We start from the raw sequence: 17,687 nt of genomic DNA on the forward strand, positions 1-17,687 counted from the left end.
GAACTTCTTCATGCTATCAGAAGACCTTTTAGCAGTAACTACTAGTATGCAGAATTAATGTTGAGATGTACTTAGTTTTTAGCTACTAAAAAATTGCTTTTAAGATTACTGTGTTTCCTTATGCTTTACTCTCCCAATATAAAGAGCAATACCTTAACAATATGTGTTTTCTTATAATAAGACAAGGAATGAAATTAGAATTTTACCAGCTTCTTTAGTGGAAGAAAAGGAAAGGTGAAACATCATTTTCTGAAAATCAGATTGTTGTCTTAATGGTGACACTGTTAATGTTTTTTTTTTTTCCTTAAATATTTTAAAAGAACATTTAAAATTTTGTTTCCTGTCTTCAACAAAATTATATTTTATGTGCAGCATTTGCTTGTTATTCAGTTCTATAGCTTAAATGAAGATATTTAAAATTCTATGAAATTATATAAACATATTGCTCAATATCATTGTATTTTGTATTTTTTAATTAGTTGTATGTGTTATTAAGTAATAAAGAATCTGACTCCATATTTTGGATTTTAAGCCTCACCCTGTTTTCTTCCCCTTTTGCCCTATGCTAGTTTTTGGTCAAGCTGATAAGAAAGCCCAAATATTCCCTCCTTTGGTACCACATTAAAATAACCTATAGAAACTCTTGCTCCAGCTCCACCCCTACTGATATAAAAACCCAAAGCCAGTCTTCTTTCCCTGCTCTTTTAAGCCACTTTCAGACCAGCTTGGAATGCCTGCCTTCTCTCCTCAGAAAAATGTTATGCAAGTAACAAGACTTCTCATATCCTATTGGAGTGTGTTTGGTTTTATATCTCAATATCCTAAGCAAATTTGGAGTGAGAGTCTATCTTGCTTCTTTGGGATGTCCACAACATATCACAATTGTATTAAATTAAGACTTCTCAAAGTATATTTTTAGAAGTAGAAGGATGATATATAAATAATAATAGGAAGAATTTAAGAGAACTTTGGACTGTTTTTAAAAACAAAACAAAACAAAAAATTTTAACAACAGTTGAAAGATGAATATTTCAGTGAAGCTAGAGGAGGTTGTTTTTTGTGGTGGTTTTTTCCTCATTTTTTAAAAATGTATTTTTATTTATTTCCTAGAGGAATGGAGAAGGAAAGAGCCATAGAAATATCAATGATGAGAGAATCATTGACCAGCTGCCTCCTGCACACCCCGTACTGGGGATTGAGCCCCAAAACCCAGGCATATGACCTGACCAGGGATAGAACTGACCTCCTGATTTATAGGTCAACAGCCAACCACTGAGCCACACCATCTGGGCTGGAGGGTTGTTTTTTTAAAATCCTCACTGGATGGTATGTTTTTTTTTGTTTCTTTGTGTGTGTGTTTTTTTTTTTTTTGGGGGGGGGGAGAGAGAGAGAGAGAGAGAGAGAGAGAGAGAGAGAGAGAGAGAGAGAGAGAGAGAGAGAGAGAGAGAGACATTGATCTTTTGCCTGTCATAAGTACCAGGGATTGAACATGGAACCTAGGTATGTACCCTGACCCGGAATCAAACCTGCAACCTTTTGGTACGGGATGATGCTCCAACCAACTGAGCCACATGGGCCAGGGCTGGAGTCTTACTTTTTATATCAAGTATTTATTTTATTGACTCTATAATTGAATTAAATGATAGTTTTGGTAAAAAACATTAACTATATTTGAAAAAGAAGAAAAATATAATTGATTTATTTGTCATTTATTAAGAGTTTCAAAATGGATTTTAGCCTTGAGAGACCCAGTGATTCCATGGTTTATTTTTTACTTTAAATAAATGCCTACTACACCAGTATAGTTAGATTTATCATGTATTAATAAATGAGGTAAAGTAAAATACATACTTTAAAAATATCTAAACTGTGCATGATATTTTGAGGGCATATGGAAGAGCTAAAAGACATAGTGTTGTTTTTTAAATTGAATTTATTGTGGTGACATTGATTCACAAAACCATACAGGTTTCAAGTGTACAACTCAATAAAACATCATCTGCATGCTGCAAATGCACTCATTGCCCCAAGCAAAGTCTCTTTCTGTAAAGACAGTTTTATACTGAAGGGACTTATATTTTAGTTGAAAGGACAAAAACTTATTAAACAACAAAAATATTATAATAAAGTAGTTAATAATAAAATTTGATAGTTTATAACTTTGTGTTGTAAGAGATTGAGTGTTTTAAGATTCAGGGGGGAAAAGGGCCATCATGGAATAGGCAGCCTGGGAAGGATTCATTGAGGAGGTTGCATTTGAATTGGGACTTTAAAGGTACATAGATTGTAAAATTATTCATTGTAAGGTTGATGCTTTTTTTTTTTTTTTTTAGCTTTTCATTTTTACTGCCTAACTCTATGGGAAAATGTTTAGTAGGATTTCATTAAATGCTTATTGAATTAATAGAATTGACAGTATTGGTAAAGAAAGCAGGGAAGACTTTCAAAGTAAGGGGAACAATATGAGCAAAAGAAAAATACAATCACAAATATAGTATGTGTGGAGGAAATTTAGAATAGGCTTAATTGGAGTGGGATTAGGAAATTGAGTTTATTCTGTTAATAAAAGCCTATGTGGTCATCATGCCTGCATGCTGTGATGCCCTCACGCCTAAATGGCGATCGCCAGGAGGCTGTGTGCACAGAAGGCATGTGTGGGTGGGTGGGGCTGCATGCGCACACAGGTGGGCAGGGGCTTGATGCTGCGTGCTGACACAGAGGCGGCTCCTGCAGCTCTGTGTGGCAAGGCGGGGGGTCCTGTGGCTCTGCATGGCGAGGAGGCAGGACCCCCGGCTCCCACCTACCTCTTCGGGGCAATCCATCAAGGAGCCCTAGTTGGGTGGATGGGGCCTACCTCTTTGGGGCGACTTCCCCCCAAGTGCACGAATTTCATGCACCAGGCCTCTAGCTAGATGTGATAGAACTGATTTATAGAGGATATTCAAGTATTTTGACTTGATTTCTGGGGCCATTAAAGAACTTATATTCTATATGCCACAGCAGCAAGAGAAAATGTTTGGCTAAGAAAGATGACACTGACAATCAGAGGAAAAATGAAAGTTAAACCAATTAAGAGGTAATTGCAATGGTCTGAGTATGCAAATGAGCATATGAAAAAATGCTCTACAACATATGTCTTCAGAGAAATGCAAGTTAAAACAGCACTGAGATGCCACTTCCCTCCTATCAGAATGGTCCAAATCCAGCATGTTGACAATACCAAATGCTAACAAGGAATAGAACAACAAGAACTTTCATTCATTGCTGTGGGAATGCAATATGGTATCGCTACTTTGAAAGACAGTTCGGCAGTTTCTTACAAAACCAAGCATACTTTTACTATATGATCCAGCAATAGCACTTCCTGGTGTATACCTAACAGAGGCAAAAACTTACGTCTACACAAAAACCTGAACATGGATGTTTAAAGCACCTTATAAATTGCCAAAACTTGGAAGCAACTAAGATGTTCTTTAGTAAATGAATGGATAAACAAACTGTGGTATAACAAGACAATGGAATAGTGTTCCATGTTAAAAAGAAGTGAACTTCAAGCTATGAAAAGACAGGAAACTTAAGTGCATATTAGTAAGTGGAAGAAGATAGTCTGAAAAGAGTACATACTGTATGATTCCAACTATACAACGTTTCGGAAAAGGCAAAAACTATTGAGACAGTGAAAAGATAAGTTGTTATGATGGGTTAGGAGGGAGAGAAGAATAAATAGGCAGAGCACAGGATTTTAGGAAGTGAAAACACTCTGTGATAATACAATGATGAATATATGCCATTAATTACTCCAAGCCCACAATAAGTATAACACAAAGAGTGAACCCTAATGTAAGCTATGGACCTTGGGTGATAATGTGCTGATGTAGATTCATTGATTACAACAAATGTACCACTCTGGTGTGAGTGTTAATGGGGAAGGTTATGCATGTGTGGAAGTAGGTAGGGAGTATATGGGAAATCTCTGAACCATCACAGTTTTGCTGTGACTCTAAAACCTCTCTAAAAAATAAAATCTATTTTAAAAAACTAACAAAAGGCAATTTGGACACCACTACCCCCTTCTCTCTCTCTCTCTCTCTATCTCTCTCTCTCTCACACACTCACACACACACACACACACACACACACACACACACACATGCACACAACCCTAAGCTTTCTACTGTCTTGCTGATTGCAGAGTCGTAAATCCTTTTTGGGTAGTAGAAAATAGAAATATTAATTTTTATTTATTGTAACTGAGTAGATATTAGAATTTCAGGGGCCTACACAGCCAGCTGATCAGAGAGTGTTAGTAATTTTGAAGTGGTATTATTACCACTTTTAATTTAAAAGGCAAAGTGTTTCTGATCTTTTGAAAGAATGAATGAGCAAGCAATATATAAACCTGGCTGGCATGTTGATGCTTTCCTTTTGAATTTCAATTGCTGCCATGTAACTTGCCTTGGAGGCTGAATGGCTCATTTAGAAGCATTCTCATTGCTTTGCTTTTATATTTTGCTCTTGATTTCTCTAAAGTTGACACAAGTCACATGCAATCAAATCTATATCCCTGGTGGATAGGCCTGTCCTAATATTTTCTGACTCACACCCAGGTTATTTGCAGCTCAGCAGTTCTTCCTCTAAATACATTACTTTGTATTCTGATGTTAACATCTAGCTGAGAATTGGTCTCTTAAAACATGATTTCTTTAATAGTGTACCTCTTTTGTTTTGATATGAATATGAAACTTTTTAGAAAATAAGTTAACTTATTTTTCTGAAGATAGTCTTTCTAAAGAATCAGCTCACCTTTTAATTTTTATTTCATTTTTGTTGTGTTGTAGGAAATGTGTTTTAATGAAGTATTTGTAGCTCCAGACTGATGAAGCCTAAGTACAGCAGAGGAATGATAGGAAGAACATTCCATAGTGTGGGCCTCGGAGTACTGTCTGGGTTAAACACTGAGAGATTCTTGCTCAGGTCTGACTGTGGGCCAACTGCTTGTCCTCTTTGCTTCGGTTTCTTCATTTTCAAAATGGGGTTGATGATCCTACCTAGGGGGTTGTTAGGAGTATGATAGTGTTTGACCTGGTGCTTAGCTCATGGTAAGTGCTCAATGAATTGTGGTCTAATTCGTTTTACAGATAGAGATTTTCATGCAAAACAAGATAAGTTGATGTTCAGATTTTTAAAACAATAAGAAATACAAAGCACATCAAATGATAGAGACACAAGATATTTTAAAGTAACTTTTAGAATCTGTCCAATGGCAAAGCAGATATTCAATAGGAAGGTATTTTATGTTTAGTCATACTATAGTCCGAATGGGTCTGAAAAATTGCTGCTTGCAAAAGTTATGTGTGTTTTGTTCCAGGCAAGGAAATAATTCCTTCTTCCAATACATCATAAAACAGTAACATTAAACTATTTACTCCCACACTAGCCAGTTTGGCTCAGTGGAGAGAGCATTAGACTGTGGTTCAAATGGTCCTGGATTTGATTCCCATCAAGGTCATGTACCTGGGTTGCAGGGTCCTCCCCAGCCTAGGTCCTAATTTTATTTTTATTATTTTACTTTTTATAACTAATTGACACCTTCTGGTAATATAAAATATTTGAATTGTGTGTTGAGATTTTAAATTAATAATATTCTACATCTATTTGATTAGTATGTCTTTTTCTTACTCTCTGTATTGATGTGTTGAAAAAATTAAAGGATCTCAAAAGGGAAAATGTGGCAAATCTAATAATTCAAGAACTATTTGGTAAGATCTAAGTGGGAATGATAAGCAGTGCACAAAAATGCATCAATATTAAAAATATGTGCATAGATTTTTGAGGCAGGAACTTGTTTTTTTTTTTTTAAGGAAGTAAAGGATTAATACACTATATTTTCCACTCTAGCCGGTTTGGCTCCATGAATAGGACCTCAGCCTTCGGACTGAATGGTCCTGGTTTCAATTCTGGTCAAGGGCACATGCTAGGGTTGTGGGCTTGATTCCCAGTGTGGGGCCTGCAGGAGGCAGCCAATCAATGCTTTTCTCTCATCATTGATAGTTCTAGCTCTCCTTCTACCTTCCTCTCTGAAATCAATAAAAATACTTTAAAAAATACACTATATTTTCCTTCTCATTCACCAGCTGGAGCATAATGAATAAGCAGGAAAATATAGTGTATTAATTTTTACAGCAATAGTAGCATCTCTGTAAGAACCTGAATTTATTCTTACAGAAATAACCAAGAAACATTTTCACAAGAAATTTTTGACCAAAATAATTAGAGAGATACCATGTTTAAAGATTTAAAAACTGAATTGTTTCAAAGTTTATGTTTAGATTCAATTCAATCCCAACAGGATTTTTTTTTTTTTTAAAGAAGTTCACAAGTTGTTCCTAAAATTTATATGGGAAAAAAACCCCACAAAATATAAAACACAGCTGATGGTATCTGATTTCAAAATTTACTACAAAATTACAATAATCAAAACAATGTGGTCATGTCATAAATAGATCATTGGACCAGAACAGAAAGTCCAAAAATAGACCCTCTCATTATGTAGTCACTTGATTTTTTACAAAGATGCCAAAGCTATCTAACAGGGAAAAGAAAATCTTTTCAACAGATGGTACTATGACAAGGGAATAAATATGTGGAAAAATGAACCTCAACTCCTATCTGCTACACTTCTCAAAAACTAGGGATGTATCATAACCTAAATATAAAATATAAAGATATAACTTCTAGAAGAAACTTAAGAGACTAGCTCTGACAACTTAAGATAAATATTTATTAGAGGACACAAAAATCATTAATTAAAATTTTTTTAATAAGTTGGACTTGATCAAAATTTAAAACTGCTCAGCATAAGACACAGTTAAGAAAATGAAAACATGGCCAACTCAGTGGTTGAGCATCGATTTACAAACCAGGAGATCATAGGTGTAATTCCTGGTCAGGGCATATGCCCAGGTTGCAGGCTCAACCCTTTCATATTGTGTATCCAAGTCCTAGGAATAGTAGCTACTTCTTCTATCTACTATATTTATTTTTAGAGCTCTCTTTATTTCTTACTAGCTATTCTTTTGTTACTTTAATCTCCTGTTATATGTAAGCATTCTTAACTATGTTAAACTTTTCCTGTTCAAATTACTATATGGCTTCTAGCCTGATGGATATAAACAAACAAACAAAAATATATCTGACATGTACCTGGCAAATGACTGGTATCCAGAATATATAAAGAATTCCTACAAATCAATAACAAAAAAGACAAACAATTCAGTAAAATATGGGCAAAGATATGAACAAACCTTTCTTAGAGGAAGATATGTAGAAGACCAATACACCTAAAGATGCTCATCTTCATTGGATGTCAGGAGGATGAAAATAAAATCAAGGAGATATTATTTCATACCCATTAGAATGCCTAAGATTGACGTTACTATAGTTTTACTATTACTACATGTCAGAATGGAGTCTGGTCGGGATGGCTCAGTGGTTGAGTGTCTATCCATGACCAGAAGGTCATAATTCAATTCCCACTCAGGGTTTCATGCTCAGTCCCCAGTAGGGGGTGTGCAGGAGACAGCCAATAGATGATTCTCTCTCATCACTGATTTTTCTATCTCTTCCTCTCTCTCCCTTTTTCTCTCTGAAATCAATAAAAACATATATATTTTTAAATGGTATTGGACATATGTCCATGGCCCACTGTGCCATCTCAGCCAAGTCCATAGCATTATATGAAGACTAGAGGCCCAGTGCACAAATTCATGCACCAGTGGGGTCCCTTGGCCTGGCCTGCGGGATCAGGATGAAACCGGCTCTCCAACATACCCTAGGGGTCCTGGATTGTGAGAGGGCAAAGACTATGCTAAGGGACCTCACCAGTCCATGATAGGGACAAGGAAGAGATGTGGGAGGTTGGCCAGCAGAGGAGGGACCTCGGGATGGCTTCAAGATATGCCTGGCCTGTCTTGCTCAGTCCGATTGGCTGGACCCCAGCAGCAAGATAACCTACCAGTCTGAGCGTCTGCTCCCTGGTGGTCAGTGCACATAATAGCAAGCGGTTGAGTGGCCTTAGCAAAGGAATTTCATTAATATCTGATGTTAAAAATAGAATGATCACTTAAGTTTTTTTTTTTTTTAAATTTTGGAAGAAATGTTATGAAAACAATAAATTCATTTTTTGAAGATGCTCAGGAATTTAAAGATGCTCAGATGTCAGCATTTAATATGCCTGGCATATAGTAGATTCTCAATAAGTATTTGTGAGGGAGGGGAAGATTGAATGAGTTTTACATAGCTTACACAGGACCACAATCTGTTTTGCATCAAAATAGATGTCTCTATCACTACACTTTGTTGAAAATAACACGGCATTTTGAAGAGCAAACAAAAAACAAAATTAAATTTAAAAGAATTAATTTATTTGTTTGAATCTAATGATCAACATGCAAGGTTTTCTTAGAGAATTTTTGAAACATTAGTAAAGTCTCTTAGCTATAAAATAGCATCACATAAATTCAAGGAAAATAAGCAGAATTATATCTTTTAAAAATAACTTTCCAAAAGAGACATATTTAGCAAAGGCAATTACACTCTTGATTTTATTAGATGCCAGTGTTATGTATACTTAGGCATATCATTCATTCTATTTATGATGAAGCTGTGTGAAGTCCCTTACTGCTGCAAATATTCTTTTGAATTCGCCTACCACTTGCTTAATCTAATTTGCTAAGTGATAAACATAAGCTCCAAGTACTTTTAGAATTACATTGATTTTCACCAAGATCCTAGTGACTGAAGTGGATAGTACTATAAAATGAGATAAAGCAAATTGTAAGATATATTTCTTTTTCAAATTAAAACCATTATCACACATCCTCCCTATTGTTGCAGTTTTTGTAACTATATAATCATTGCCTATTAGACATGTAATCGTACTGAATGTAAAAAAAAAAAACCCACAAAACACAAAATATGGGGAAAATAGCAAAATAGAATATTTCATCCAAACAAAATATCCATAAATTTCTGAAAAATTGCAAAGTATTATTGCATAAAATGATTAATAATTAGTGATGGAAGGTTTGATACAGATGCAAATGGAATATAATCATAATCCTATTAGTGCATAGCTTTCATTATGCATACTTACAACAATTAGCAGAACTTATTAACTAAAAAGTATTTTTAGCACTAACTGAAAAACAGTCTCTGATGCAAAATAAAAAATAATCAGTCAATAAATATCAAAGTTTATTAATGAACATTATTTGATAAGAATTTTCTCTAATTATATTAGTATGATGGCTTCTGGAACATTAATATAACTATTTGTTACATTTCTTTTAAAAATTAGGCTGAAAAGAAAAAATATATAATTTCCATAATTTAAAGTTTAACTTTAAAATTTGAGCATTTACCCATTTTTTAATAAATCTTTATTGTTCAGATTATTACAATTGTTCCTCTTTTTTTCCCCCGTAGCTCCCCTCCACCCGGTTCCCACCCTACCTTCTGCCCTTACCTCCCCAGTCACTGTCCTCATCCATAGGTGTACGATTTTTTGTCCAATCTCTTCCTGCAGCCTCCACACCCCTTTCCTCCTGAGAATTGACAGTCCACTCCCTTTCTATGCCTCTGATTCTATTATATTCATCAGTTTATTCTGTTCATCATATTTTTTATTCACTTGATTTTTAGATTAACTTGTTGATAGACATGTATTTGTAGTTCATAATTTTCATCTTTACCTTTTTCTTCTTCTTCCTCTTCTTAAAGAATACCTTTTAGCATTTCATATAATATTGCTTTGGCGGTGATGAACTCCTTTAGCTTTTTCTTATCTGTGAAGCTCTTTATCTAACCTTTAATTCTGAATAATAACTTTGCTGGGTAGAGTAATCTTGGTTGTAGGTTCTTGCTATTCAGCACTTTGAATATTTCTTACCACTCTCGTCTGGCCTGCATAGTTTCTGTTGAGAAATCAGCTGACAATCATACGGGTGCTCCCTTGTAGGTAACTAACCATTTTTCTCTTGCTGCTTTTAATATTCTCTCTTTGTCTTTTGCTCTTGGCATTTTAATTATGATGTGTCTTGGTGTGGTCCTCGTTGGATTCCTTTTGCTTGGGGTTCTCTGTGCTTCCTGGACTTGTAAGTCTATTTCTTTCACCAGGTGGAGGAAGTTTTCTGTCATTACTTCTTCAAATAGGTTTTCAGTATCTTGCACTCTCTCTTCTTCTGGCACTCCCATTATTCTGATGTTGGTATGCTTGAAGTTGTCCCAGAGGCTCCTTACACTATCTTCATATTTTTGGATTTTTTTTTCTTTTTGCTTTTCCAGTTGGGTGCTTTTTGCTTCTGTGTATTTCAAATCTTTGACTTGCTTCTTGCAATCCTCTAGTCTGCTGTTAGATCTCTGTATATTATTTTTTATTTCAGTCAGTGTATGCTTAATTTCTAGTTGGTCTTTTTTTATATCCTCAAGGGTCTCACTAAATTTATCAACCTTTTCTAGAAAATTCTTGAAAAACCTTATAACCGTGGTTTTGAACTCTATATCCAGTCATTTGCTTTCCTCCATTTCTTTCATTTGTGACCTGTTTCTTTGTCTCCACATTTTGGCTGCTTCACTGAGTTGATAGAGTGGTTTTGTGTGCTAGGTGTCCTATAGGGCCCAGTGGCTTAGCCTCCCAGTTACCTGAGGTGGACATTCTTGATGCACCCCTTTGTGGGCTGTGTGCACAGTCTTGTTGAAGTTAAGTCTTGATTGTTGTTGGTATCACTGAGAGGAATTGACCTCCAGGCCAATTGGCTATGAGGATCAGCTGTATCAATGATGGAAGAACTTCTATGCTGGAAACACCCTTATGAGACAAGACTTGCTTCAGTGGGGCTTTTGTGCTCACTGAGTCTGCCCACTGAGTGTGTCCCTTATGAATCTGAAGTGTTGTAATCTGGATGGTCCTACTGTGACCCCTGGGTACACTGGCTCTTGGATCTCCAAGGAGGTGCTAATTTAGCCTCTGACTGAAGCAACCCAGCAGGAGCTATGGAGATATCTGCAGATTCCTCTTCTTTGTTTGGGTTTTGGAGGTGCCCAAATGAGCAATGCGGCCAAGCTTTAAAGCAATGCAGCCCAGCTGTGAAGCAATGCAAGCTGTGTGGGGCTTTGGGCCTTCTTTTGGATGTTCTGGGTCTCACTGACTCAGCTGCAGTTTGTTAGGTAAGTTTAGAATTCAAAGGACCAGACCATTCATATGCAAAAACCTCTGTGCTCAGCTTGGATGGGGCAGAGTCTCAGGGCAGAGCAAATAGCAATGGCTTCATGGGGCAGGATCTCAGGGTGGAGCAAAGAGCAACGGCTTCCCGTTAGCCCTGCCCTAAGAGGTTCCTGGATCTCAGTGTCCCACAGTAATTGCTGCAAGTACCTCTGAGAAAAAGCTACCCTCGAGTTTTGACCACTGCCAGACAGTCCAGTTTCTCCCTGTATGAGTATGGTTCCCCAGAGTCTCTCCTGGAACTGGAGTTCAGAGCAGTCGGGAGCTTTTGTCTCCCTCCCGCTTTTAAAAAGCCAGCCATGTACTCAGTTGCCAGCTCTCTTTGCTCATGCCTCCATATCTCTGCCTTGACTTCCACAGCTCCTCTGAGTCTCAGTGTGCTTTTCTCTTTCCTTCTAGTTGTAGAATTTCCACTCAGCCAGCCTTCCTGGGGTTCTGGATGATATCTGTTTTTTATTTTAGTTGTAGTTTTGAATTTGTTATGTGAGGCAGCAGTTCAAGCATTTACTTATGCCACCATCTTGGTTTCTCACTTTTATCCATTTTTTAATTGTCACAACCACCTAAATATTAGAAAGTAAGACTAATATTTTTTATTTTAAACATTTCAAAATTTTAGCTACTTCTCCAAAGGATAGAAAGGCTCTAAAATAACCTTTAAATTTTGTTCCAAACTATTAAAGGATGTAGAGAACTTAAACTGATAGGGTATCATTGCTGAACTCACTTTATTCCATGATTTTAAACCATTGACCATTCAAATCTCTACAGCCTGCTGAAAAGCTGAGGATTTATTAAAAGGAGGAGAAAAGGAATTAAAATAAGAAACTTGAAAGTCAAATGTTAAGTAACCCTTTAAATCCTCTTTTCTTTTGTTAATCTTCACCTGAGGATATTTTTCTGTTGATTTTTAGAGAGAGTGGAAAGAATGGGGGAGGAAGGAGAGAGAGAGAGAGAGAGAGAGAGAGAGAGAGAGAGAGAGAGAGAGAGACGAGAGAGAAACATCAAAGTTAGAGAGACACATTGGTTGCCTCCTACACGGCCCCTGAACGGGCTGGGATTGAACCTGCAACCCTGCAACCCAGGTATATGCCCTTGACCTGGAATTGCACCTGTGACCCTTTGGTGTATGGGCTGATGCTCTAACTTACTAGGAAACATGGGGCAGGGATAAATTCATTTTAAGGAGTTAAATTTTAATCACTTCAAGAAAACTACTGGAAAGAAATGAATTCTAGAAAACTAATTCTAGAAAACTAACTTTTTCTTCTTTTTAAAAAATATATATTTTGTTGATTTTTTACAGAGAAGAAGGGAGAGGGATAGAGAGTTAGAAACATCGGTGAGAGAAACATTTATCAGCTGCCTCCTGCACACCCCCTACTGGGGATGTGCCTGCAACCAAGGTACATGCCCTTGACTGAAATCGAACCTCGGACCCTTCAGTCTGCAGGCCGATGCTCTATCCACTGAGCCAAACTGGTTAGGGCGACACCAGCTCTTTTAAGTATATTAATTTATTAATTCATTTACTTGCCAACTTATTGTTCAACAGATGTGATTGAACACCCACAGCGTACCAAGCACTGTGCTAAATTCTTGGAATATAGTGGAGAGCTCAGAGACGTGATCCTGCCCTAAAGGAGCTTCAGGGCAGGAACATGCTACGGAGCCTCACAACTCAATTATAGTTTTTAAGAATGTTTTATTTGGTTTTGGAGAGGAAATCTTATAAAAGTTTCAACATGTAAAATAATTCTATAAGTTCAATTAAAATGATCACTTCCCTAGTCAGTTTGGCTCAGTGGATAGAGCGTTGGCCTGCAGACTGAGGAATCCTGCGTTCAATTCTGGTCAAGGGCACATACTTTGGTTGCAGGCTTGATGCCCAGCCCTGGTTGGGGCACGAGCAAGAGGCAACCAATTAATGTATCTCTCTCACATCCATGTTTCTCTCTCCCCGCTTCCTTCCACTCTCTCTAAAAACTAAATAAAATAAAATAATGAAAAACAAGAAGAGAAACAACCTATTGCTCTATCTATACCATACTTGAATCAGCAAGAACTATCAGAGAGGCAGCGTGGAGCTTGATTGCATTCCTGCCCTAGACTCACTGAATCATTTTGAGCAGCTAAGTCAACAGCTGGGTTTATATTTTCTCATTTATAAAGTGGGATTATTTATGAGGACTTTTAAGCTAGTGGGACTACATATGAGTGCTCACTTCAAAATATTATTGTACATTAATTTATTGTTGATGTCAATAGGAAAGATAAGGAAGAAATATCCTGACAGAAACCAAGTTCAATGTATTGTGTAAAATATGGTGTGCTCAAAAGAGACTGGGGTTCTGCTTACTCTCAGACTATTAGAAATAAAAGTTTCCTACCTACCCCGTTGTGTTTGGTGGTGATAAGGAGTGCTGGTCTGGGCCCACTTCCCCCAGCAATGTCTCGTCTCTATTATTACCCGTGCACAGACCTGCAGGCAGCCGCATTGCATAGACACATGTTAAAGGAAGTCAAAGGCAAAGAATTAACACCTGCATAAAGGATGCAAACCAGGCCATCACATTAAGGAGTACAAATTGATAAAATGAAAATGTAGTAAGTGACATCCTAATGGTTCTATTCTGGCTTCCTAATTCCCTGTGCACAAGATGCTTTTATGCACCACTGAAGTAGAGCCATCACAGCCTCCCCCTAGCTCCAGTTAGCTAATTACAGCCTAATGCTCCCCAAATATGGCTGGCATAAAAGCCTGCAGAACTCCCTTTCCTTATGTTAGATGGGGCAGATCGAGCACTTTAAAAAATCTCAACCATAGTGCATAACCTTACAGTACACACAAAATATACATTCTTAAGGAAAGTGTGCATTTGAGCTATCTTTGGTATGGTAACCTATAGATTGAGAATTTATGAAACTAGGAGGAGTATGAGGATTAACAAGGCCATATAATTAAACTACTTTTAAAACTCTAAACTTTAAACTCCTTTTTTCTGCAAAAGGGCCATTGGGTGTTATTTTATTACATAATTCGCAGGCAATACAAAATTATCAACTTAAAAATTAGTCTGCTATAATTGGTCACACATTTAATTAACTCACCCCTAATGCCTTGGCAGGCCAAACCAAATGATTTCATGGGCCTTATACAGGGGTAGGAACATTCTACCCATATTCTAAGTAAAAGGTATTATTTAATCACCATATCCTAACTTTTTAAAAATATATATATTTTATTGATTTTTTACAGAGAGGAAGGGAGAGAGAGATAGAGAGCTAGAAACGTTGATGAGAAACATCAACCAGCTGCCTCTTGCACACCCCCTACCGGGGATGTGCCCACAACCAACGTACATGCCCTTGACCGGAATCGAACCCGGGATCTTTCAGTCCGCAGACTGACGCTCTACCACTGAGCCAAACTGGTTTCGGCATATCCTAACTTTTTATTCACTTTGGTCACACAGTTTTGCCTTAGTAAAAAATTAGTCAGATAATTTAGAAAAAATTATATAATTGTTTCCTCATATTATCAATATACTAGAGGCCCAGTGTATGAATTTATGCACCAGTGGGGTCCCTTGGCTTGACATGCAGGATCAGGCTGAAACTGGCTCTCCGACATTCCACAAAGGGTCCCCAATTGAGAGCGGGTGCAGGCCAGGCAGAAGGACCCCACAGGTGCACGATCCGGGCTGGGGAGGGACACCAGTAGTTGGCCAGCTGGGAAGGGTATCAGGCCCATCTTGCTCAGTCCCAATTGGCCAGACACCAGCAGCAAGCTAACTACCAGTCAGAGTGTCTGCCCCCTGGTGGTCAGTGCACATCATAGCGAGTGGTTGAGTAACCTTCGCATATCATTAGCATGTTATGCTTTGATTGGTTGAATGGGCGACTGGGCAACAGGACACTTACCATATCAAGCTTTTATTATATAGGATTAGTAATAAGTAATAAGCATTAATTGCTTTACATTAGGTTGATTTATTTAATTCTAAAATTGTCCTAATCAGAAGGTACTATTATCATTATTTTAGAGATGAAGAATCCAAAGCATCAGAGAGGTTATCTCAGACCACACAACAGGTAAAGGGTAGACCTGAATTTGAACCCAGGCAGTCAGTGTGTCTCAGGTCAGATCTTTTCATTACCACACCTGGCTACCTGTATGGGTGTAGAAATGCAAGTCAGGGCACTTTTACATTAAGAACCCTATTGTATCATTAAGGGTTCTCAGAATGAATGGTAGCCCATAGAATGCCCAGGAGGGTCAGAGAGCCAGCCAGGCGTGGGGCCACAGATATGGTTCCTTAAAGCCACCTTAGGGGTATGACATCACACTTGAACGGTTGTCAGTGAAGCTCAATTCTGATGCTGCTGCTAGAGTCAACATCAGCATCCGACACTGGACAGAACTCACCGGCACTGCTTCTGCCAAGTCTCTACTTCTTTGCATCCCTTGGTCCTGCCTCCAAGTCCAGCCTATGTGGCAGATAACGACCACAGAGCAAATGTCCTGCAAAGACCCCGAGGCCACACATCTGCTTCAGGTGAACCAGTGATGTACATCTTTGAGAAAGAAGTCGGTTTTTAACTGCTGAGATGAGTTGCCACTGAGAAGAATTTAAAGTCGCCAAGAACATTGCCGTTAATTGGGCACCGTCAAGCTGCAGAGATCATGGAAAACAGGAGTGCTTCCTCGTGGATGTATTTTCCCACTCAAATTAGCCAAAGGTATCTCGGAAAATCCTCCGGGGAAGTGAGTAACCAACCACGACAGCAATCTACGGGGCCCACAGCCTTCTTTACCCTGTTGCATGTTTCACCTCCGATGACGCTAATGGGGGGGAAAAGAGTTTGTTGTTGGAGTGTAAGGACTAAATAATGACAAATTGGTTGCCTGAAGTACAGGGGGGGAAAAAAAGAAAGAAATAAAGAAAAGAAACAAATGGATGTGTGGCATTAACAGAGTTAATTATAGATGCAGATTAAAAGGCAAGATTAAGTAGTGGGAGAAAAGCAGAGAGTCACCTTCGGCCCAGACCCGCCAGGCAGGAGCGGTCAGTCACCTAGCAACAAGTTTCCTATCCCCGCTGTGCTCTTTAATTCAGCAAATCTGCTCAGGATGGCAGGCTGTTCTCCTGACAAAACGCATTATGTAGGAGACTGAGGGCTACAAAAATCCACTGTGTGCAGCACTCTGCTCCCTATTGACCACTGATCCTTTCTCTCGGCCCACAAAGGAGGCCCACAGAATGCCCTGAAAGGAGGAGAGGCTCCGCAGAGAAAACATTTGCTTGTAATTGAGATTGACTACATAATGAAAATGATGTTCTTTTTTAAAATTCTGCTTGGTGAGGCCACACGTTTTGTCTCCGGGCACTCAAAACACATCCCCGCTGGGAAAAGGGGCAAACATTGTAAAAACTCAAAACTGTGATTTTTTTTTTTTTTCTTCTTTCTTCTTTGCATTGAAAACACCCATTCTATAACGAAATGGCCAGGTCCCCTCTCCTTAGAACTTAAACAAGTGGCAAGAAGGTAAACAGGAAAACGCCTATTCAGAGCGGCTGTCGCAGGCGCTTGCTTTGCTGCGGTTGCGTGCGCATTCATCTGCACAACAACTAAAGAATTTTGATTTCTTGATTGTGCCCTCTGTGAAGAGACCGTAAGTGGCCGGTCAAAACACGGCCACCCTTGTAAGTGTGTGGGGAGAAACACCCATTGAAAATGTAACATGCCTCGGAGGAAGGGGCCGAGACACGGCGTTGTTCTCTGAACCTGGAGGACACTGTGGAGGCGGCCTCTGCTTGGCCTTTCACGGATCTCCTACAGAAAGGTGACAGTGGGATCTTCCTGAAGACCGAAGCAGCAGAGTCACAATTGTTTTTTAAAAAAACAGTTCATTCCTTTGGAAATACTGCTAAATTATTTTTAGATAGATTGGCAAACATTAGTATGCCTGTCTGAGTTTCTAGGTTTCAAGGATTTTACAAAAAAAAAAAAAGGGATTTCCCACACATTAACAAGATGCTCTTCCTGGAGGAGTATGATTCAATAAATACTTATTAAGGCCCCTACCTGTGCCAGGCACTGCTGTGAAGGTTGTGGTTTCAGAGATTTTTTTTTTTTTTTTTTTTTTTTAAAAGAGCCCTCGCCCTCAAGAGCAGCTGAGGAGTATCAGGCTATTAAAGCCCGGTGTGAAAGGCGTTGGGAGAGAGTTCGGCACAGGGTCCTAAGAGAACATCTCGAATGACAGAGGTCCCAAAATGTAGGGGAAGTGGTTGTCCACACATAAGAATTTGGGGGGTTGGGGGGGGTGGGGGGAGCCGAAACCAGTTTGGCTCAGTGGATAGAGCGTCGGCCTGCTGACTGAAGGGTCCCAGGTTCGATTCCA

This window comes from Pipistrellus hanaki, assembly GCF_964339955.1.
Source record: "Pipistrellus hanaki genome assembly, chromosome: 1".
Taxonomy (NCBI): domain Eukaryota; kingdom Metazoa; phylum Chordata; class Mammalia; order Chiroptera; family Vespertilionidae; genus Pipistrellus; species Pipistrellus hanaki.